Source organism: Anser cygnoides, chromosome 13 (genome assembly GCF_040182565.1).
Source record: "Anser cygnoides isolate HZ-2024a breed goose chromosome 13, Taihu_goose_T2T_genome, whole genome shotgun sequence".
NCBI classification, from domain to species: Eukaryota; Metazoa; Chordata; class Aves; order Anseriformes; family Anatidae; genus Anser; species Anser cygnoides.
The window spans coordinates 9,657,958-9,683,069 of NC_089885.1; the positions used below are offsets into that span (position 1 = coordinate 9,657,958).

Genomic DNA, 25,112 nt, shown 5'->3' on the forward strand with positions numbered 1-25,112 from the left:
GCAAGCAGCCTGACAGCATCGCTGACTCCCTTGATGGCTCTACTTTGTTCATGCACTTGAGTATTTTGTATGCAACTGAGGTGCATTTTAGAATAACACGTACTGCAGAAGTTTCTTGTTTTTTCTTTGGGCATCCCTTTCCCTGGAGTTCTACCTGGAGTTCACTGCACAAATTTTCCTCCTCCTTTTTTTTTAGTCCTTGCTTTCATTCCTGTGTGAGGCCTGGAGTCACTCACAGGCTTTACAACCTGAACAAGAAATTGGTGGCTGTTTGACTTTATTGAAGAAATACTGTATCATTGATACATTATTGTCATTTTTTAAAAGTAGCTGCATATATAATATTTTTAATATATAATGACAGTAATTGCTTGTGTTACTTATATTTATGGAATAAATATAATTGTAACTTTTACTAGGAATAGTTCTTAAATATTTATATTAATTACTCAGTAGGAATTAATTGCTTGTCACAGTGATGTGCAGCATGAGACACCGCTTTGAGCGTAATAAATAGCAGGCTGTTCCCATAAACATATGTTGAGATCATAGTCTCTGAGTAATGAAAATCATGCATCATAAAGAGAACAGTATGGTAGAAGTTCTGCAAAAGAACCTTAATGTATCACAGATCCTGACTTGGCAATTACAAAACACATAGCTGCAGTGGAGCAGGTTCCCAACTGGCATAACTTGCTGTAATGTCATAAAGCTGATAAACACCAGTTTAGAATTTGGGTGAAGGTAATGAAGTTCCTGTCAAATATGTCAAATCCTTTGAGGTGCATTCTGCAGAGTTTTCTAAATTTGGTTGCTTGGCTCTTCCCAGTGCTGTTGTTTTTAATGCTTACCTTTGCACTGAATTGGAATAGTTGAGTTATATTCAGCTGCAGCTGGGGCACAGTTTGGGATTTGATTATCAGCTCTTTTCTGCCAAGAGCAGTACCTCTTTACCAAGCATGCAGGCCAAGACAGCAGTGCAAATCTACTTGGAGTCCCAGAAAGTGTTAGTGGAAGATCTGAACTTCTTTCATAGTAGCTTGGTTATGGGTTTTGTCTTCTTCTGAACAGACTTCTCTTTACTTGGTGTCTGCATTCCTTCTGTTCTACACAGGGGAAAAAATAATATATTATATATATTATATAATATATACATATATATATATGTAAAAAGGACTGATCATAGAAGTACTGGCATCTAGGATGGCTGCACTCAACAGAGCTTTCTTTCAATGAACATTTGCAGTCATACTCTAATTTGGACAGAACACTGCCAGGGATGATGCAAAGAGAGGGAGGTAACTGAAGGATTATGAGAAGCTATTGATGCTACTTGTGAATCTTTATAATTTCTCTCAATTTATAATCAAAGGATGCTGAGGGGTAGCATGTGTAGCTGAGAATTGTTATACTCAGAGCAAGAACTAAAAACTTTTCTGTAGGAGGGTCAGTTCAAGCTGAGCAACTATTCTTATAATGGTATCAGTTTAACTGCTTACTGATTGCACTGCACAATTAACTGGAAATGTAATACTTCTGGGTCCAATGCTTTAGGATTAAAAGTTCATACAGGAACACAGAACCGTTATTCCAGCTAGCGTTTCTGAACATTTCTGTGAGTGGCCAGACAATCTGTAATTAGCGGTTTTCCAGTCTTGTGGAGTACTTACCACCAGTTTCTTTTCAGGTATCAGGGAAAGATAAACCTGTAGGACAGCTCAGTTTAGGAGCGTAGTCCACCTGTGATATAGAATAGTTGCAATGGACAAATAAATGCACACTTAAGGATTTTATGAGTGAAAGTAAATAAAGCTGGACATGAACATTTGTAGATATATGAGTTGAGACAGCAATGGAAATATATTCTAAATCATCGTGATTAAGAAAATTGCTCAGTTACACCTTGGGGTCTGCAAATTCCCTGAATAATCTGGGGGTAATAGCTCTCCCACACCGCAACAGTGCTCCCAGTCAATCAGTACTTATCTGCCTTTCAAGCCTTCCTTATGAGTTATCACTGCTGTCCATTATTACTTAGGCAAATGACAAATTGAGACTTCTGTTTTTCTGCCAAATCCAATTTGTTTTGTTGTCTTTCACTTTTCCCACCCTGTCTGTCTCAACCAGCTCTTACTTTGAGTCTGTGCTCTAGACTGTGGCTTTCTGGAGCAAAGGCTGCTATTTCAAAAAGACTGTTGATGGCATTCCAAGGTATTGCCATTATTTTGCTTGGTTTGCATTCAGTTTAAAAATCTGTAGTCTTTTAGTTAAAATAAACAAAGAAAATTTGGATAAGGAAAAAAAAACAACACTTGTACATATAAGGTTGTGACTGAAATTGGGCAAAATTTACATTCGCTTTGGAAGACATTTCACATTGTATTTCCATCCCGTGGTGGGGACAGTTTTCTCATATCTAAATGGTGCAGTATACACTAATTCATATGGGTTTCTGTTGTATTACCCTGGAAAAGACTATCACCCTCCTTCGTACCCCAGTGGTTAATGAAGAAGTGGATAAGTGGAATCATAAGACTGCTCTGTGTTCCATAGGATTTTGAAATCTTCCAGTTTTTCCTTGTTTCTCCTTTGAAATCATAGAAGACTAAAAATAAATATTGTAATTCAAGATACTTGGGAAAAGAATCAGTGATTATGGACCAGCTTGAAATTAATTAACTGCTGTTTTTTTAAGACGTAAAGGATTCTAAGCACTGTTATTAAGATGGTGCGCTTTTTTGCACTTACAAATGAAGGGTCTTACTAAGAAGGAACAATGTGACCAAATTTCGTATTAGTGACTCTTACTTGAAGCTGATATGTGGAGTTCCAAAAGAATAAAAATACCATTTGTCAGTATTCTGTCAGGATTCAAAAATACAAGGGATATCAATCCTAATGCTTCAGGGCATGAACTGATTTCTTGCTAGGTTTATGAAGATATTTTCCAATGTAACTTAGTGCAACTGGCTAGCTAAGCTATTCTTCACTCCTGTGTATTAGAAAATGTAAGTGTGGGCCATTGCCAGAGGTAGGCTGCTAGATCTAATTACCTCATTTTTTCTCCAGCAAGGTAGTCTTGAAGCTCTTGAACACTAACATTTTTACCAGATTATGAGAGAGAGGAGGGGATAGGGGGCAGGGGTGAGAGAGAGAGAACGCATGAGAATGCTATTTTTAGGTTCTATTCTGTAAAGCAGTTTGAAGTTTGAACTTCCACTTCTGCAAGCAATATGAGTTTATGCTTTATTGGTAATGGTCTGTCATTTCTGAGGAAAAATGGCTACAAAACTTGCTCTGTGTGAGTTATACTCAGAGCACAGAATGCAGAGATTTCTAACTGCCTTTTGGAAGTAAGGAAATGTGGGGTTGGTTTAGTTTAGACTGTTTGCTTAAAACTTCCATGCAAAATGCTTCTGATGGGGGGTGAATGCAGTGTGGGATTCACATTGCATGTTAGAGTTGTCTAGAGACGATTATTAGTGAACGCCACAAAATATCCTGATAGGAATTCAAGCGACCAGTGCTTATTGCCCAGATAAATCTCCACTGATTTCAGTCCAAAATTCTGCTGCAAGCCAGAGGCAGAGCAGAAGCTAAATGAGGAAAGAGGGTTGCCCCAGAAGGGGACAGCCAGATCTCAGCCCTACTTAACTCAGCTAGAGGGGTGGCAATGATGGAAAAGCATAGCACCCTAAAATGAAAAGATACAGGGAGTCTGTGGCAGCTGGAAAGGTTTGAGTTGAGAAGGAGCAATACCTCAGCTATAGGAGAAAAGAGAGGGGCTGGTGAAGAGAGCGTGGTCTCATTTGCGTGGAAGAGCTACTGCAGGAAAATCCCCAGACATATTCAAAAAGCTCCTGCCTTTAATACATGTTTATCTGTGTATAAAGATAAAGATATGTATACATATACCTGCGTATACATCCTGTAAGCTCAAATAATTTTATTGGAAAGGAGAGCAGTTTATAAGTAATATTTAGTTTATCACGTGCACGCTTTGGTATGCATTTATGCCCAGTTTGTACATATTTGACATCTGAGACTGGAGGAGAAAGTAGTGTTAGGTCTTCCCTGTATGACTCATCTTTCTTCTTTAGTGCATTTAAACAACCTCTGAAGCTCCTCTCCTGCCCCACCAGGGAAGAATTCTCCTCTTTTCTCATCTATGAATAGAAAGTAGTTAAGAAATGCACAGTGAATATACACAGTTGTACTAGAACTGGCACATTGCCAGTATGTGACATTGATGTTTAAGCAATAATGTTACAAAATTAGTACTTTAGCTTAGTTAAAACTGAGTTACTATATGTAATGTGTCCCTCAATTTTGCGTATAATTTAGATTTGTTTTCTGAATGATTCGTGCATATAATATAGGTAGAGCATTATTGTAAAGTTTATTAACTTTCACAGTATCACAGTATCACAGATTTCTAGGTTGGAAGAGACCTCAAGATCATCGAGTCCAACCTCTGACCTAATACTAAGTACTCCACTAAACCATATCACTAAGCTCTACATCTAAACGTCTTTTAAAGACCTCCAGGGATGGTGACTCCACCACCTCCCTGGGCAGCCCGTTCCAATGCTTAATAACCCTTTCGGTAAAGAAGTACTTCCTAACATCCAACCTAAAACTCCCCTGGCGCAACTTTCGCCCATTCCCCCTCGTCCTGTCACCAGGCACGTGGGAGAATAGACCAACCCCCACCTCTTTACAGCCTCCTTTAAGGTAACTGTAGAGAGCGATAAGGTCGCCCCTGAGCCTCCTCTTCTCCAGGCTGAACAAGCCCAGCTCCCTCAGCCGCTCCTCGTAAGACTTGTTCTCCAGACCCCTCACCAGCTTGGTCGCCCTTCTCTGGACTCCCTCGAGCACGTCCATGTCCTTCCTGTAGCGAGGGGCCCAAAACTGAACACAGTACTCGAGGTGCGGCCTCACCAGAGCCGAGTACAGGGGCACAATCACTTCCCTCGACCTGCTGGCCACACTGCTTCTTATACAGGCCAGGATGCTGTTGGCCTTTTTGGCCACCTGGGCACACTGCTGGCTCATATTCAGCCGACTATCAACCAATACTCCCAGGTCCCTCTCGGCCAGGCAGCTTTCCAACTTTCTCTAGTTAAGATTTAATTGTGAATTTATATATCAGTATATATCAGTATGAGGGTCATAAGTGGGATTTTGAAGTAAGTGAGGATCTGGTAGTTTCAGTTACTCAGTGGTAACTTCTAATGTGCTTCCTATAACCTCATTAGAAACATGGAGTTGCTTGTACTTCTGTGAAGAGACCCTTACTGTGAGCTCATTCTAGCAGTCTGCATATCTTAACAAAACAACAAAAACAAAAAACCTTTTAACTAGATGCATTTTTTGTTGCTGAAGATATAAGATTCTGTATGTTTTTGTTTTGTTTTTTTTTTTTTCCTCAGCAGATTGCAGCTATGTATGATCTGTTTGGATTGAACTTGGGCAGAGGTATAACTTTTTTTTAGTTCTTCTATAAGGCCTTGAATGGTTGGAAATTGCTTTTCTTTATGCAGAAATTTTGTTGTAGTTAATTAACTTCTGGAAAAAAATAGTAAATTTAAATGGGAGTGTTTTTAGTTTATTTTAAGAAAATGTGCTTGCAGTTCAGTTCTGATTTTTGTTGATCCCTTCTGATTTTTTTGTGTTAAGATAGTCTTTTGAAATATATAGATTTAGATCATATGAAAGAATGAGTTATGACCCCTTCTCATTGCCCTTGTCAGTATGGAGCATGTTCCAAAATCTAAAAAAGTCAGTGGAAAGGACTCTCACTGGTTTCAGAAACTGAGAATGCTCTTTTGATGCTGGGCTTTTCCAGCATGCTGTTCTGCTCCAGTTATTATGTTCTAAGCATCTGAGTCATATTCACAGAGTCAGAATGTCCCAAGTTCAACAAGCTACTTACTCAATTACTGTATTGTCAGTAGATCAAGAGGTTAAAACCCCAAATCCCAAACGAAAATACTGTGCGAGGTTAATACTTGGGGCAAATCCTTGAACTACATTCCTAAATATCTTCTCTACAGAAAAATGGTAAAACAAAGTTGCAGTTAAAGTGTTAAAAAATGCCCTCTATAATTTCTGCTGAGTAATATCTAGTTAGGCTGAGTTCCCAATTTCAGATCTGCATAATGACTCCCCATCAGATTTTAGTGTGAACATTGATAAGCTTCTTGATCTTATGGTATTGTTAACTGTCTTCAGTCTTGTTTAATCTTTTGTGTAAAACTACATTTTAAGCTTGACGTTGAGCAAATAAAGACATGAAAATAAACGTAATTCTGCATAATAATAAGCTCTGAAATCTCTCTACACCTCTTTACTTTCTAAAGGAAAAAAATACATGTTGCCTGGTGGGTGGTATAAGCTGACCTATTTAACTGTTTTCTTAGATAGTGGATTTGTAATCGAAGAGAAATCACTCTCTATGACAATCCAGTAAATTCTCTGTGGGTGAAATTCCCTGTGAAATTGAGGCTTTGCAGGACTATGGCCTTAATCTTCCAATTGTTCTGTAGTTTTTGACTAATGTCTCAAAGGTATTTAGATCACCAACAAATCTCATTTTTTTCCTTCATGTATATTTCCCTTAACTACTGTGGTCTGTCTTCTGTTATTGCCTGCCTCACATAAATTTTTGTAGTATAACCGAAGAAAGAATTAGAAACATTCATATATATATATATATGTGTGTGTGTGTAGGAAAGCTTGAATAACAATGCTCAATGCTACCCTACCTTACTTTATATATATATATATATATATATTTTGTGACAAGCCATATGATTATAGACTTGTAGAGCACTGTATCTTGGCAGAGTAAATGAAAACACATTTAGGTAGATTTGTCTTATGTTGTAAGATAGCAGAAGATGAAAGATAGCCCCCATATCCAGCAATATGTTTTGAGTCAACTTTTAAATATAGGCCAAAGAAAATAAAGTTTTGGTTTCTTGGTTTTGTTTTTGCTCAGATAGGATGCTTGATACAAGCAAAAAAAACATCAGATTTTTATCCGTATTTCCAGCACGGTATCAATCGTGGGAATGGAGAAGTGCATCCTTTGTAAAGTGAGCCACTGCCTGCGTTATGGTTAACCTGTAGCCTGTCCTAGCGTGCTGTTGCTAAAGGCCTCTCTAATTATGCCACCCTATTGAAATATTTCCTCTAGTTCCTGGTTATGCTGCATACCAAACTGAACTTCCTTTTCAATTAAAAAAGAATAACTCTAGATATTTGACCTTGCATCAGATCTTACAGTGGTAAATGTTTCCACAATTCCATTGAAGTGAAATAAAAAAGAAAAATAATAGATACAAATATGTACGGGGAAAAAAAATGACATCCTGGAAAAAAAAAATCCTAAATCTTATTTCTCAGTTATATTCAGATAGTATACTTCATAGTAATGGTAGAGGTACTCTTTTTTTGCTGATTAATGCAAACAAGTTTTCATGAGGAACCACTTTGTAAAAATTATCTAGTATTTATTAACCACAAATCTTTTGCTTTTTCACTTCCATTTTTATCACTGAGTTATTGACTGAATCCAAGAAATGCTGTTGATGAGATTTATGCAGGTATGTGTATATGAAAGCACCTCTCCTATGAATACAGGCTGAGAGAGCTGGGGCTGCTCAGCCTGAAGAAGAGAAGGCTCTGGGGTGACCTTATTGCAGCTTTTCGGTACTTAAAGGGGGCTTATAAAAAAGATGGAGAGCAACTTTTTGCTTGGGCAGACAATGACAGGACAAGGGGGAATGGCTTTAAACTAAATGAGGGGAGATTTAGAGGATGAGAGGAAATTCTTCACTCAGAGGGTGGTGAGGCACTGAACAGGCTGCCCAGAGAGGCTGTGGGTGCCCCATCCCTGGAGGTGTTGAAGGCCAGGCTGGATGGGGCCCTGAGCAACCCGATCTAGTGGGTGGCATCCCTGCCTATGTCAGGGGGGTTGGAACTAGCTGATATTTAAGGTCCCTTCCAACTTGAACCATTCTATCTAAATTGTAACTAACACAGCCATTGATGGCACGAGGGACTGGCAGTTTGTGCAGTAGCATTAGGAACTCAACCAGAGAAGCTGTGTCAGGGCAGTTTGAAGGTACATAGTAATAGACGTGTAATTCATAAATGAATTATTGTAAACTGTTTGAATAATCATATGATGGAAAGAGAGGGATTCTCAGTAATTATTTCCATATTTGGTTATATAAGCACTAAACAAGTGCTGAAATATTATTAAACCCACTGGGCTTCCTGCCAGTGCATTTGCTATTTCCGTTTATGTGGACTGATATACCTTATTACATTGCCAGAACTCCCACTGTCACGCATCTCACTGATGCATATTCGTGAAGACAAGAAATATACTCTCCTGAAGGATAATTATGGTTAATACTCCATTTTTTATTGCTATTTTTGATAAGGTAGAACACAAACCTGTACATTTTTTCACCTTTCATTATCTGATCTTAGAACATAGGTGTCTCTGTGCATGTTTTTTATAATTTACCATTTCTGTTTTACTTATACAAGCCACAATGTTTAGATGTAGGGTAATGAAACTCAGAAATATTATTATCACTAATCATATATTATAAGACTTTGAAAGGATAGAAATGTGCACTTTTTGCTAGTCTTTCTCACTCCCACTGGAGAAAATATCAGGATCTCCCAGGAACTTCACGTTTGTCAAGATACAGCCTTGACATATTCACTTCAGTGGACATCAGTAACAAAGGCACTCATTTCCTTTCTACCAAAGTCTGCAGAGCATGACAAAAACAGAAGTTCACTGAAAAATACTGTGGGACTGCAAAAGACTGCCTCTAGGAAGCTGTCTCTACTACATTCTAGGATGAATTAATAAGTGTTGTATTCCTTGTAATATTTCTTAAAATGATATCTGGAGCAGTCTGGAAGTACCTCCAGATACTTTTTTTTTTTTTTTGAAATAATGAAACAGAGACAATATAGTCAATAAACAACATAATTGCAAGAAGAATTGACTTAATTACAGGAAAAGTTTATTATTATTTTATTATTTTTTGTTTGTTTGTTTGTTTTCATTTATTTGCAAGAACTTGGATTTTCACCCAAATTTTCGCCCGCTGTTTTTAAAGACTACTGCTGATTTTCATGGTATGTAGGTAAAAGCCCTAGTGATTTTTTATTTTATTTTTTTGTAGCTATAAGGAATAATTATGTGTAGACAAACAGAATTGTCAAAGTAAAAAAGTTATCAATTTATACAGGTACCAATATAAAGACGCTGTCCTTTTTAACAGTGAAGGGTAGAGCAAATATGTAGAGAGCTATTGATGACCTTCAGCACAAAAGCATTCTCTCAGTATCTGGGAAACTGGCTAACAACAGCTCTTAAGATGTCTCTACCAGGTCTCACTGAAATAATGTATTACTGAGTTTATATAAATCTTGGCAATAACTTCATTTTACGGTTTAATAGTGTAGGAAGAAACATAATTTGGAATAAACAATTAATTTAGCTGACTACAGTCTGCCAGAGCTCAAATATAATGGCACCTTCTCAACTTATATAGCCAGAATTCACAACAAACAAGTAAATACTGCAAGTGCTCTTTTGAGTAACAGGTAGAAAGACTAGCATAGTGTTACACATGCATGTTTTTCCCACCCTGTTTAAAAATAAAATAAAATACTTATGCTGTGATTTAACTTGTTGATATGAAGCTTACAATAGGAAAAATAATTTTAAAGAATAAGAAAGTGTCAATTAGAAATCCTTGATAATATGTTAGATGTACAGAGGCTTGTAAACGGGTGGCAAGTCACATTCTATAGCCTTGTGTTATGAATAGCCCAGTTGTAAGTAATCCAAATTTCAGAGCGCAGACTGGCCTGAGGAGGTGTGTATAAGTGATTAGAATTTCAAAGAGCTCAGAATAAACACGAGCTCTTTGATGGATTAATTTATGCATGAAGTGGCAGGAAGAGCTGAGTTGTTCTTGGAAAGTTCACACAGAGCACTGTTAAAGTGCTTAAAGATCAGTTTTGATATTTTATTGCTGGTAATGTGAATGCAGTATGAGACCTTTACCAAATTAAGGCACTGACAAAGGTTCCCCCATGAAGAATTTACTGAAGGCTGTCAGTACTGTAAGATTTGTACAAAAGAAGAGGACAAGTAATACTAAAATAAAACAAAAAATAAAATGTGGTTTCTTGCTACCTAATAAAATCCATACCCAACTTATATTGAAATATGGGTATATATATGGATGCAATGTAGCTACGTACAGGATTAAACCAGCAAAAGTGGTTGTGACTACTGTACTAGCATCCAATAGGTTTCTGTAGCTTAAGATTTCAGGGAACACCTTTATTTGAGAAAGCTAGCAACTCTGTAAGCCATCACAGTTGCTGAAGAGCTGCTGTACTACGGTATCCAAGAGCAGTTTCCAATCTTTCCTGCCATGGGCATTTCTGCTAGACACATGAATTTCAAAATGAAGTCTGGTTATACTTGATTTTCTGTTATTATTTACTATAACTGAATTTTCTGAATTTTAAGTCACTGTTCTGAAGTTCAGGTTTCAACCCAGAAAAAGAAAAGCATCACATTTTCTTTGGAGGAAGCTTATGTATCAGCACAAGCAAAAGGAAGTTTAACGTTTTAGTTGGCAGATTAAAAAACTTGACTGACTAATATTACTAGGCTAATGTTGGTGATATGATAACATTTTCTTATTTGCAGACCAGCCTTTACCAGAATCCATAAAAGAGAGCATCCATGCAAAGTTACCTAACAAGTTAAGCAAGTGCTTTTCAGCTATGCAGCTCACTGCTGCAGGATATTATCAAAGTCAATAAGTTAATACTTACTTATTTTTAATATATTAAATGTACATAATCAGAGTATTGTAAATATATATATATATATTTTTGTTTTGGCTGCTGTGTTAATTTTCATGATTAATGATCTGTGAGCAAGTCAGCCAATAATTTTCTACTGTAGAATTCTTTCTCTTTCCCCTTATGTTTCAAGGACCAAATAATGGTCAAATAATGGGACAATGGCCAAGTAAGACTGCTGACCTGATGCAATAAGACATCTGTGTTCCTACAATAGATGTAGAAAATACCCTTACAGGAAAGACCAAACCTTTGAAGACAAATTTATCATGGATATTAATCCACTCAGTGTAGCCAAGATTACTTCTTATAATAGATAACTTGACCTTTTAATTTCTTATTTAGATTTCTTTGTTTTCATGCCAGTGTGTAGGAGAATTAAATGTATAAAGTTCAAAAAACGACTAAGGTAGTTATTCTGGGTTTTGTAAAAAATCAACATTTAAATTTAAGTATTATGCATAGACATATGTCAGAGGAATTCCAGGACACTCTCATTTTAATAAAGAAAGCCCTGTATTTTTAATGGAGATGAGCCAACCCGGGGTTTTTGTCTTAATGAAATTCTTCGTGTCAGCTCACTTAAAGATGAATAAATTAAACTTTGAAGAATGTAAGCCAAATGATTTTTGTGAACTGATTCAGAAAATGGAAAACGCAACAATCCCTTCAGGGTTAACCTGAGCAGGTGTGAGAGCAGGGGATAACTGTCTCAAAGACAAAGGTTGACATATTTTTACACAAAAGGACAGTGGGCTTTGAATCAAGGCAGTGGTCACGTTGCATGTACACTTTGAAACATTGGTTGGCTGGTTTTTACTTGTTAGATATTTTATTTTCATGCTCCTGAAATCCTGTTTTCTTTTAGAATATCATTTATTAAAAGATTCTCCAGTCAGAGGACAGCTGATTGTTTCATCAGCTTGAATGCTCATACTGAGAGAGTTTTGCCTTTCATAATAGCCTTTGATTCCATCTGTTCAATTTATCCATTCCTCTACAGGCAAAATCCATCAACTTCATAGCATAAGCATATGTGTCATGTATCCTGACCTGACACAACCTTTGCACACAGGTTTCTCAATTATAGTGAGGGCTTAAGAGTTGAGGTAGGTATATCTGTAAGGATTTCCCCATAGCAAAAGCATTCAGAAACAACTCATAATCCTACTCAATTCCTATTGAATTCTTTCTGAAGCCGCTACGTACTTGTACTGTTCTGTGGGTAGAACATTTTGGGGTGTATACATCTGTGTGTATCTGTAAGAGTAAGCAGAAGCAGAACAAAAATATGCTTTCTTCTGGAAGTGTTAAGGAGAAGTTGAGAAGGAGAGATTGGAAAATCACTTACAAAATAGAGGCATCTGAATAGAAACCTTACAAGGCAAATTTGAATGCTTGGATTGGTAGGTGGGTATTTCCAGTCGTTGATGGCCCTTCACTTTTACAGTGACAACAGAAGAGAGTAATGTTCAGCTTTTGTGGGATTGGTACCTAATTGTTCAAGAGTGTATTTGAGTATCTTTATGTCTCATTAATAAGCTACTGTTGCATATATTATAAGCCCCTTGCCAAGTACAAGATTCCTTAGCGGTGTCCTGTGTGGCTGCATGCTCTACAAAGATTTATCTAGAAATAAATGGTTCATCAAGCACATAGCTTTCTTGAAACTCTTGTGAGATTTGGTAGGAATGGTGAATAAAGTTTGTTTAATGACTATTGAAAGTTACAGACCAGAAGAACTATAAGGTAAAGTGTGAGGATGAAGATATGCAGCCCTTATTAAGTATTCTGGATAGCTTGTAATTGTAATGCTTCCAGCAGTGAGGCTTTGGAGCTTTGTAGTCATTTTAGAAGTGGAAGTGTCAGGACCATTTCCTTTTTAGAAATATTAACTTTTCACAGGCTTGTTTTACCTCTTTTTCTTTTTTTTTTTTTCTACTTCTTTCAATATTAGGATAACAACTTGTTCACAGGTTGCTGTTACGGAAATACCTAATTTCTGTATGGAACGATAGCAACTGCATGCTCAAATTAGGTATACAATCATCTGACCTTTTAAAAACAAAACCCTGAAAATATCATGTGTTAGGAGTTACACATGAAGGAGAAAATCCTGGATACTACCAGCAGTAGTGTCTGTCTTTGCTATTACAGCATATCTTTAGAGAAAGAAATGTGAGCCTGATTATGGTCATGGAATGAATAAAATAATGAATAAACTGCATTTCACTTTGGTCCAAGATGATTAAAATTACTGATCTAAGTCTGTGATGATGTAAGGATTACTATAAATACACAGTATTCATTTTTGTTGGTTTGTTTTCTTGCTTGGTTTTGCATGAAAGTAGGCTGCAAAACTGAAAAGCTTTTAATATATTAAAATCAACAGCATTTCGTGCCTTTTTTTTTTTTTTTTGTGAGGTAGCATAAGTATTTTACTAGAACAGACAATCACTGAATACTTCTTAATTACCAAAATTATGTTCAATAGAATCGAAGCATCATGTGGTCAGTTTCTTGTTTTTCTGGAGGAGGGAGTAGTCCTACTTTTGGGGCCTAGTAGAATCTCATGTAATGGACTACAGAGGCCTTATTACATATCTTTCATCCCTTAATTTACAAGATCAGATTGTTGACATATTGATCTTATTTCATAATCTTTAATAGACTGTTCCAAAATTAATTTGATTTTTTTATATCCTCTTACCTGCAGACACTGTTGCTCAAATATTGACAGCAGTGCCACCACACACTGTGTATATTACCAAATGATAAATTAAAATCACAGCATTAAATATCCTCTTTTCCATGTTATCATTACATTTAATATTGTCCCTCATTAAAAAGAAAAAAAAAAGACAAAAAAAAAAACCCATGAAATTCCAAGTCAGTTGGGCTTTTATACTTTAACAGTGCAGTATGTGTTTTAGAATGTTGTGCACAGTATAACGAGTAAAAAGATCTATTGTATTGAGAAATGTAAATAATCACGTAGATGGGATAGCAAAAGTATATTTCCTCTTGGGCTTAATACACTTTTTTTTGTTCTTGATATTGCAACAAAGAAAGGAATTAACAGGTCGTCCACAACTAAACAAAAACAGTGTCAAATTAATATTCTAAACATATTTTAAATGTAAACATGTCTCAATATGTAAGACGTCTGTTTTGTTTTGTTTTTTTAAGAAAGGACAGCAAATCATTTGGTTTGGAGAGAATTATAGTAATACTGTGAATATAGCAAATGAACGCGGTAACCAGTTGTACTGAATAGATCAATGAACAATAAAAGTGCATAACATCTTTTTAAATCTAATTTATATATATATGTTTTTTTCCCATTCTTCATTATACACAGATGTTAGCATGACCTTTTCTCACGGTAGAAAAAAAACACACTATGACCTGAGAACACTTGGCTCCTGAATTGATGATAGCATTATCTTAATAACAATTTCTCCTTACTAGCTAGTTGCAATGAGGTTGCAAAATCCAAGGACCTTTGTTGTAGAATGTAGGGATTGTAAAGCGTTCACCTCTCACAGCAGTAGAGATGCACAATGTAGGTGAACAAGCACTGTCTCAAATTCTGTCTGGAGTGCAATTTTCAGGCAGGCCATGTTCTTTTCATCAACGTGTACAAACAAAATAATAATTATTATTATTTTGTAAGATCAGGGTAGATCCAATCTTGTCCTACTTCCACTTTTGTTAAAAAGAAGCAAAGTAGGGATTCATTCATATCTTCTATTCTTCAAAAGTCTTTAACCACACAAGCCTAAAGGTATATAGAATTCTAGTCTTTCCATACCTAGTATGGTAACAGGACTTCAGTAAACATGCACACCCTTTGCCTTTCATATCAGCAATGTTAGATACTGATTTGCAGTCTAGTACTAATGTTGTGTTGAATAAATTGTTCATTGTTTTGCAGCTCTGAAGAACATCTATTTTATGGGTGAGGGGTGAGAGGACAGAAGTTACAAAATTTGAGACAAAACTTAGCTGAAAGTGTCTCAAAGCTTGTACTAGCACTATTCACATTCACTTAATGAACTATTTGTCATGTTCAAAGAGACACTAAATAATGAATAATGAACTATTTTATTGGGTTAATAAATCCTTGGATTCATTTTCATTTTGAGAACATTAGAACCAATGAATTTTCCAGAAAGTACTCTTAACAATGATTTGACAATGTTGATTTTTCCTTTACTTTATGGAAAAAATGCAAAATATAAATCTTGCTCTTTAAACCAACCATTGAAAACTATAATATGCCTTTCTTCACAGAATATGGTGTACTTCAAATCACTTTAAGCATTTTTCTAAGGACTAGCAATTGCTTTCAGTGGTTTCTCTAAGAAAACACAAAGTGGCATAACCTGAGTAATAGTTATTGTTCTTTCAAAGTGTTTAGCTATGAAAAGCTCTGTGCAGTATAAATGGAAAACAGTTGGTGGTTTTTCAACAGAACAGTAAACAAGAACTCTCACTTTATGGAGTTTCTGAAGTGAAGCCAGTTTCTGGCCTAATAATTTCAATTATAACCTGTCCTAACATTTTTTCCCCCCTTTTGGTAGGCTTTTTGCATGTTCTTTCAAAAAGCATCATCTGCTCTTTTTCTCCCATCTCACAGCTGTGCTCTGAATTTTCACTGTGCATCATTTCTTTCTGATAATACTGCTAATAAGTCACAGAATTAAAGGTGTGGGTTCATAACACTTTTGAGAAAAAATCTGGGATAAAAAAAATATATCTGATCTCCACATTTTTTCTTTATTGTAGATACACACTTTATAAGTACCTCAGCCATCAGCATCCAGATCTGCACAATTTGATGCACCCAACCTCCCCCTATTTTAAAATGATTTACGTAGAGGTGTTTCTACATAGGTTCAGTTGTAGTGGTACCACAGAAAAGGAAGGTTGAGAGGATGTAGTGCTATTTGATAAATAAAATACATGCTTGAGCAAGAGCAGTAAAGGAAAGGATTAGCAATTTGGGAGATGGTATTTCAGGTTTTAAGAAGGATAAAGAACAATATAAGAAGAAAATATTTTATCTCCTTGAAAAAGTTGACAATCTGGAGAATCACCACAGAAGATCAAACATGAAAATAATTGGCCTTCCAGAGTATGCCGAAGGGTCTGACTTTATAAAATGCATTCAACTCTTTTCTTAAAGATTTAGCTGCAGGACACAATTCATATTTTCCAAGTTACAGAAAAAGCTCACAGATCCTGGAAATAGTAAGAAAGCAAGATCAATTCATGTGAAATGCTTTAGTTATTGAGATAGGAAATATGTATTAAAAATAGCCTGTGGGTGAAGAAAAATTCTATGAGGGAAAAAACAGGGAGACAAGCCTAAAAGTTATCTGTTGAAATGTCTACAGGGTAAAGAAATCTTTAGGTCCATAAAAGTTGAGTGCGCTGAAATTCCTGGCAATACCTGCCTACAATGAGAATGGATTATGAAGGTCTGAGGCTTTTTTCAGTTACTAGAAATTCAAATGAACTGAAGGCTACCCAAAGAATTGTTATTTAAGGCCAGATTGATCCCCTTTTTAAATTATATGGAAAGATTCTGCAAATATGAAAATGATAGTATCCCCTTGGCGAGTCCATGCTGCTCCTACTTTAGTGTGTTGCCCCAACAGGAAGATTACTGGATCCCTGGAGACAATAGGACTCTCACAGATATCGCTGACTTTTAGGATTTTCATCAGATTTTCATTAGATTTTCATTAGGTAATTGTAAACATACATCATGTTGCACTTTGCTATCCTGAGGATGAGGAAAGTAGTAGTTTCACTTGTATGCCTAAAAGAACGTGGAACCAGCCCTGCACAGTTCTTTCATTTTTGAGTGGGTAGGTTATTTGCTGATCTAGTTTCAAGTTTTATATTGAAATGTTTTAATTGTTTGGGCTCTTGAAGTTTTTAGACCTTTCTTAAATCAGGCTAGAAAGCTGTATAAGTACCTCTGGTACACACAACAGAGACTAAACTTTAAAAAATGTGGACCTCCCACTTGAACCCTCAGGCAAAGTGATTAGTCTTTCAAACTGCTGAACATCCAACAGCTCCAAATAGAAGAATGGATGATCAAAGTTTAGGGGCTCTCGAAGAAATCTGATTGTTTCATTCATCTGCTTAAGTGAGCACTTGACTAAAGGCTGATTTCTGTGTGAACATAACCAAGAAAGTTTTTAGTCTGATGAGTCTATGGGAAACTTTCACCCCTAAATCTATGAATCTTGACCTCTTTACTCCGTCAAAATTCACGTTAACATCAGCTATGATTTTACTTCACAAAGTAAAATGAGCAGACTGAGGTTCAAAGAAATCTTTCTGAAATGTACCTGCAAAAGTGCTCTGCTATTTTGGAACAGATATGCAAATCAGTCCTATTTAGTTTTTTTTTTTTTTTTTTCACATGTTCTAAGTGTGAAGTAGCTTTTGATATCACAGGATTACATTAAACAAATTTAACTGTTTGATGGAAAAATAGTTAGAAACAGAGAACTCATTGAGAAAGGAACCACTGACAACAGAAACTAGCTTAGAGCCACACAGAAAAAACGAGCAGAAGGGAACAGCAATTAAAATAATATCAAGGAGTAGGTTCTTATATGTGTTTGTCTCCAGCTCACTGTTTTCAGTCTTGCAAGAATGGAAGGAATGAAAGACAAGTACTGGTGTTTGCAAAACCTTCTGGTTCTGATCAAAGATGTATTCTGAACATTTATGAGTTAATGGAGATGCTCTGGAATTAAATTGCTAATTAAATGCTAGAAAACTGACCAAAATGTTCTGCTATAAGGGCTATTAATGAGCTGGTATTAAATATACATATGTAGTTTGTCCTGAGGAAAAAATATGATCTAAATAGTACTAAATTACTTTATCAAATTGAAGTTGCTCTTGGAAAAAACATGCTAACATTTATTTATGTTACAGTGTATTTTTAAGATTGTTTCAATAAAATAGAAATGTTTTGTTTTGATAGAAATGTAGAAACTAATGAAAATGTCTTCTCAAGTTGAAAGAGGAGTGGCTTGAAAACAGTGGGAAAAGAAAATAATTTTATTGAAAATTGTCATAATTCATGGAATTATTATCACTTGTTGACACTTTACAATACGCCCTTTTTAATATAATTATTTCCATGCATTATGGTTCTATATAGATCTGAATAATTAAAATCTGTTGCACTGTTAGACACTACAGATCCTTAATTTGTCCCTATAGAAGCACCTTTGAAATGTCATATTCTGTCTTACTTTGTCAAAGGTTAGAAGAAATAAGAATCCACTATAGTTTTGATACATAGTACCTACAATATTGAATATATTAAAAAGGTAATAGCCCAACTACACTTAGAAAAATAATGAGATAATTGGAAAGGAAATTTGTGCTGCTTGAATGTGGTGAGCTCATAGCAACAACTCAGGCATTTTGGAATAGTAAAGGTAGTTACTGGCACTTGAATAAAAGATTTATTCTCACTAAAGTTTAAATATATAGTTAGAACAAAAATGACACACTTCCTCCCTTGCAATCATTGTATGGTTGTAAGGACGTCAGAATAAAAGTGTATTATCAAAACAATTTGTAGTGATTTGGGAAGGAATTTAAATAGGATAGCAGTTTGTTGGTTAAAAAGTAAAAATGTATGTATACTGCTAATTGAAAAAAGTTTTTGTGTTCCAGAAGCTGTCTGTGATTCTCTAAGGTGGCATCTATCTCTGGCTGCACAGGAACAGAATTACATTTTTGTATGCTGGTGGTGGTGGAAGTACGTAACCTAGAATTTTTTGGTTTGTGATGGCTTTTGTTTTTTTTAGAACAGGCAATACAATATGGTGTTGTAAAAAGTACTATCTGTTTCTGTAACTTTATCTTATTTCTGTAGATATCAGTATTAATTGGCTGACTATTGCCCTTCTAGGAAAGAAAACTGGTATTTCTTCCTGTGTGCCAAGAGTCATGAGAGCTTTGCATGTGGAAAGGTTGCAAATCTTTGAGTTAATGAGAAATAACCTCTATTCTGATGTATAGCAGGTAGAGTTGTGAGTCAATTTAATTTAGCAAATAGAACAGTCAGAAATCTCATAAATTAGTATGAAATTTTACATGAACATAATGTCCTTACTAGCATTTGGACCATCTCATGTACAGATGCTAATCCTAAAATATCTTTCACAGTGTTTGCCTCGTTTTTGAGTTCTAGTAAACAGTAAATTCAATGAATTCATTGTATTAATACAGCGGAGCTTTTTAGATTCACTATATCTGATTACCAAAGAGAATGCATTTGGCATTTAATATTCTATTAAAAAAAAAAATATCTCTACTGCATTATGTTATTTCATGTCATGCCACCATCTGTATTATTACAGCATTCCATGCAAAGAAACCATTTTCAAATCATGTTAGTAACTTGGCTTATCCATGTCTCTGCACTGAGAAAGCCAAGAAATAGAGAAAAACTGTCTCTGATGAAACTGACTTATGTCTAATTAACTGTGGATAACAAATGAGTTTCTAATATTGACAGTTCTACACAAACTTGAGGACAATTGGCAAGAGTGTTCAGACCATCCAAGCAGTAAAAAAGGAACAAGATGGTCACTTAGCAAGCTAGTAGTCAAACTGTAAGGCTGTGTAAAAATTGACATTTTGAAATATATCCAGGAAAAAAAAAAAAAAAAGGAAGAGAAGCAATCTTTGGTAACAAATATATCATCTTTGCAAAAGATGCTCCTTGGAAAGCATATGTTTGCATTGCCTTTTAGCTGAAAGCTTTTGATACTTTTACTTCTAGGGATTGAATTTTAGGTGGTAGGATTACAGTATTTCCATACTGCATTGTAATTTGTATACATAAATACTTTTTTTCTTTTTTTTTTTCTTGTAGAGACCCACATACTGTTCCAAATACGAATGCTTTGTCATTTATGAGGCAATATTTTTTGATGCATTTTATTATTTCTGGTATTATTCAAGCATCTAGTCTTCCAGCGTATAAATTTCTGCAGGGACGTTTTTCTTTATCACAGTAATTAGTCAAGGAATAGTAAAGCCTCAAGGGGAGAAAGACCTTGGAACAGTGCATTGGGACCACTGCCAAGTGAAGAATTTGGAAGAAAGGAGGGAAAGACAGGCAGTCACTTTATAGCACATGGTACAGGCCCTGGAGAGAGAAGGCGAAAGCGATACCATTTACTTACAAAGTGTATCTAGGAGATCAAAACTATGGGACAACTTTTTTGTCTTTTATTATCAAAAACATGCTTGCAATCATAAACAATGGAAAAGAGCTGAAAAAAAGGTCACTGTAGTTCATTTGGTGTACCAAAGTCTGATCATTCTAGTCTTTTTAGCACCTTTATTGAATCATAGAATCATAGAATATCCCGAGTTGGAAGGGACCTATAAGGATCATCAAGTCCAACTCCTGGCACCGCACAGGTTTACCCAAAAGTTTAGACCATGTGACTAAGTGCACAGTCCAATCTCTTCTTAAATTCAGACAGGCTTGGTGCAGTGACTACTTCACTGGGGAGCCTGTTCCAGTGTGCAACCACCCTCTTGGTGAAGAACCTCTTCCTGATGTCCAGCCTAAACTTCCCCTGCCTCAGCTTAACACCGTTCCCGCGGGTCCTATCACTGGTGATAACGGAGAATAGGTCACCTGCCTCTCCACTCCCCTTTGCGAGGAAGTTGTAGACTGCGATGAGGTCCCCCCTCAGCCTCCTCTTCTCCAGGCTGAACAGGGCAAGTGACCTCAGCTGCTCCTCATATGTCTTCCCCTCTAGGCCCTTCACCAGCTGCGTCGCCCTCCTGTAAAAATTTGTGTAGTTGACTATAAGCATTAATGCATTTGTGGGGAACTCCTGAATGTGAGAGATGAAACTGAGGCTCAATAAAATCTGTTTCTGATACTTTGGTTATGAAATTAAACCTGATTTCCTGAAGTAGGTTTGTCAGGCCATACACACTGGTGGGACTTGGGAAATGAACTCTTACATTTTCTCATACAAACTCTGTACAAAGGATTTTAAGTGATGTGGGTTCTATCATAAAAGCAAAGATGACTTCGGAGAAAATTAGAAAAGGGCAATTTTCACCCTGTACACCATTTTTGAGTTAGCTCTAAATGCATCTTCCATCCCATCTATCCACACTCTGCAGGATGAGGTAAATTATGGGGTTTGCAGCTGGAATTTTTAGCTAGTATTTGCCACTAAGTGCTGGGATCACAAGTCCATGGCTATGATTCCTCTGTGTGTTCACAGAGCAAATCAATCTTTAAGTTAGAGCTCTAACAGGAAGGGCTACAAGATCAGTTAGTGGCTAGCAAGATGGAATTTCTGTGGTAGAGGGAAGCCTTAGGGATAGTATTCCTCTTGGTTCTTCCTGATAAGCCGGAGCACGTGCACTGTTAGCTGAGATGGAGTGAGAGGCACAGGATCTGGGCCAGAGAGAGAAAGCAGAACACTGACTTTGCAAAATAAACCATACGAGGGTTGGAATAAGGAGCCACAGTTCAGGAGGTGACTGATGTGTTTTTGCTGTGGATCTGACAGGACTGGCTGTTCTGTCCTCTTGCTGGTTTGGTCTCTTGAAAATTTAACAACTATGAATAGAAATAGATGAAAGACTATAGCGAGCAGTTTCCTAGTTTTTAACAGGAAGATTTTTACTTCTCTGCAGCTGAGGAAATATTGCTGATTCCCTTCAGATATAAATTTATTTAAGTTATACTTGTTGACCAAAAGGGAGCTTTTATTTTTAGGTAGGCTCCCAGACAGTGTTTACCCTATATATGGACGTCAAAATGAAAATAAATTTTGTGAAAAGCTAGGGCTGTGGGAATCAGCATCTGGTTTTATTTCATCACCTAGTGATAAATGATCAAACAAATATGGAGCAGGGAGATCTAGAGGAGCTCACAGAGGAATAAAAAGGCTGTGAAAACAAGAGATTCTGGAGCTTCAATGTAATATCATGTTTTTTTTTACCTTCTGTTCTTTACAGCAACTAGTACAGTGGCCGAGGCTTTTTAAATATTTTCATAGCACAAACAGTAATAGTGAACTAAGATTAGGGGTAACACCTTTCCAGTGTCTGTCAAGAAATGCTCTAAAAGAAGGTGTAGCTTCTGTGGAGCCACACAACATTTCAGTTAGGCGGGACTTAAGAGTATAAAAATCCTCTAATAATTTGATGGACATATTAGTGCATTTCTCCTGTAGCTGGTTTTGCTATATATTTTCCAGCTTTGCAGTGTAAAAGACATTAAATGGTGTATGAGAATCGTGGAGGTTTTTCATGATGGTAATATCACTAGAATAGATAATAGGTTTCTACGCTACACGGAGAGTATTTGGATCCTGAGAAAATTATTTCACTTCCTGTATGTGCTTTAAAGGTTGAGGGGAGAAAATTACCTTCGTTTTTACTCTTTTGTACTTTATTTTTCAGGGCTTCTTTTTCAAAATACCCTGTTTTTTTAAAGCATTTCTCTCCCTACAAAGGACATTACTTTTTTCCAATGTGACATGAATATAATAAAAAATAACGTCCTTTGATAGACTTCTTAACACCTTTCTACCTCTGATAACACATGGCACGATTCTTTTGGAGGCTGGAGGCAGGAGTGTTTATTTTTGTCTGTGTCTGTTTGCATATGAAGGCTTTATTGACAGACTTTCTAGAAAAAAATCAAGTATTTTTATTCAGCAGCTTGCTTTTAGAGTCTGTACAGCAATGCAGTGTAAATTGTAATGAAGGAGGGGATTGCTAAACAGAATCAGTCTTTGGGCCACAAATACCAAAGTAATGACCTAAAAATCCACTGTATCAGTGGCAGAGTGTGAGTTGAAGTGAGTTAGAAAGTGAACATGTTTGCGCTTTGAGGTACCAACTTTTCAGTCAACTGAACTGGTAGAGACCCAGATTGTGATTGTCATTACTTAAACCTGACATAAAACTCAGTCCTGTCTTTCCAATTGTCATGTCTATATTATCTTCCTGACTCCACTGTGCTGACACTAGCACTTGTGTGGTCACTTGGTGAGATCCATCCATCCTCCCAACGGATTTGAATAAGATACTTGTTTAGATGTCTGGGTAGATGCATGTCTCCAGCAGCATCCTGGGCTAATGCCAGATTAAAGTGGACATGTAACCATGACCTCTTTTTCTTAGGGCCAAGGATCTGTAAGTCAATTACAAAATTAAATACTTCAAAGCTCATTTTACTGTGTTAATTTTCAAAAAGAGTAAAAATATTCAGCCAAGTGGAATTTCCTATTTTAATCAGCTTTCCATGCAGCTATATTACTGAATGCATGCATCTCTGTAGTAACTAAATTGAAACACCAAAAAACATCTGTATTGGCTGTGAGAACTGCCGTTCATTGTTTAAATACTATTTTTGCAGATTTTTTCAAATCCTTCTTAGCTTCGTTAGATGGGGGAAATCCAAATTTTTTTTTGCTTGCTCAGCTGTTGAACTCCAGTTCTTTGTTTGTCCTGCAAAGTTACTTAAACTATTCATGGCTTCATACATCTAAAAATCAGAAAGGACCATTGTAATCCTGTAGTATGACTTTCTGCATAACGTAGACCAAAGATTTCCACCAGTAATTCCAATATTGTCCCTAAGCCCCTAAAAGTAATGCAGTGTAGGAAGCTGTAATTCCATTTTCAGATTTAGGTGGCACTTATATTTTCAGTATTTGAAGGGCATGCCTAAAGTGTTGGATAAATGATGAATGATCTCCTGACTTAACTTTTTAAAATGCTTGGACTACACATCTGGAACCCTTTTAGTTCTGTTTTTATTTATTTAGCTATTTATTTATTTATTTTTCATTCTTATACACTTTAAATGATACAGTCAGATGCACATGTATTGAGGTTACTTTTTTGCATCATATTTGAAGATTGGTGGCTACATTATTCATTTTTGTGTCTGGTCCTACTTGATTTGTCTCTCAAAAACATGCCTTTTTTAAAATATGTCCTAGGACTAAGCCTGGAAAAATTATATTAATGTTCGGCATTACCTCTGATTTTGAGTGTCTGATTAAGAAACAAAAACTAACTGAGAGGAAGAAGTCAGAGTCTTAGCTATTGCCTCAGAAGTCAATAACCTTACTTTCTTCAGTAGTTAGAAAGAAACATGAATATTTGGCTAATCTGTTTGTATTTATGTGTCTTGGTTTGTAAGAGCTATACTAAACTACCATTAGTTTTATCAGTGATTTAAATCATAAATAGTTTTCTGCCATTTGAGGGGGGGGGAGAATAAAAAAAAAATTTATATGAAACTGAAATGTGTTCTATTAGGCTTCTTTGGCCTATTTTATGAAAATGAATAATTTCTGCAACTAAAGCTAATTGGTGTGTTTGTGCTAGAATTAGGGCAGGGATATGGTGGGAGAAGAGAAAACACAATTGTAATGGTTCAGATGACTTCACAATTAGGAAGACATTCAGTGGTACTAAAAGTGGCATCGATATTCGACATATTGTCAGCATACCTAGCTACAATTTAATGGAAACAAAAACTCAGAAGAAAAACCTCAACATCATTCAGCTACCAACTGCTGAATTCACAAAAAAGCCTATCGTTATTCTGAAAGTGCTGCATGTCACAAGGGTATCAAAAGAGACAGCTAAGAAATACTAACTGTATTAAGCTAAAAAGGAACTGTGAAGACAAATCACATTGCAAAGATAAGATAAATCCACATCTTAAATATTTTAGAGAATAAAGATTAAGATAACCACAATTTTGATCAAGCTGAAGTCATGCAGAAGAATATAGTACAACTGTTTTTGTTTTTGCTTTTTTTTTGCTTTTTTTTTTTTCTAGGTATAGCTTCTTTTGCAAGGATATGTAGTGGAAATGTTCTCCTGATTATTTATATTTCAGTCTCACATTCTTGGTCCTTTTTTTTTTTTTTCTTACCTCTTTAATTTTTTTTTTTAATTTTCAAAATTATTTTTTCATTTTAAGTTCCTGAGCATTTAATGAGTCCTGTCTTTTTGTTGCAAAGGGAGAAATGGGCTTCAGTAATGCAGAAAACAAGTATTTCTGCCAGTGATGAATCAGGTCTTGTGGAGAATGGCAAATAGTTAAAATTGTGAGAAGTATGAAAGGT

General features: G+C 36.0%; 1 protein-coding gene across 2 annotated transcripts in view; it reads left to right on the plus strand.

The window, feature by feature from the left end:
• Positions 1-25,112, plus strand: part of LOC106037701 (uncharacterized) — a 479,206-nt gene that overhangs the window by 264,074 nt on the left and 190,020 nt on the right. The gene's annotated exons all lie outside the window — the stretch shown is intronic.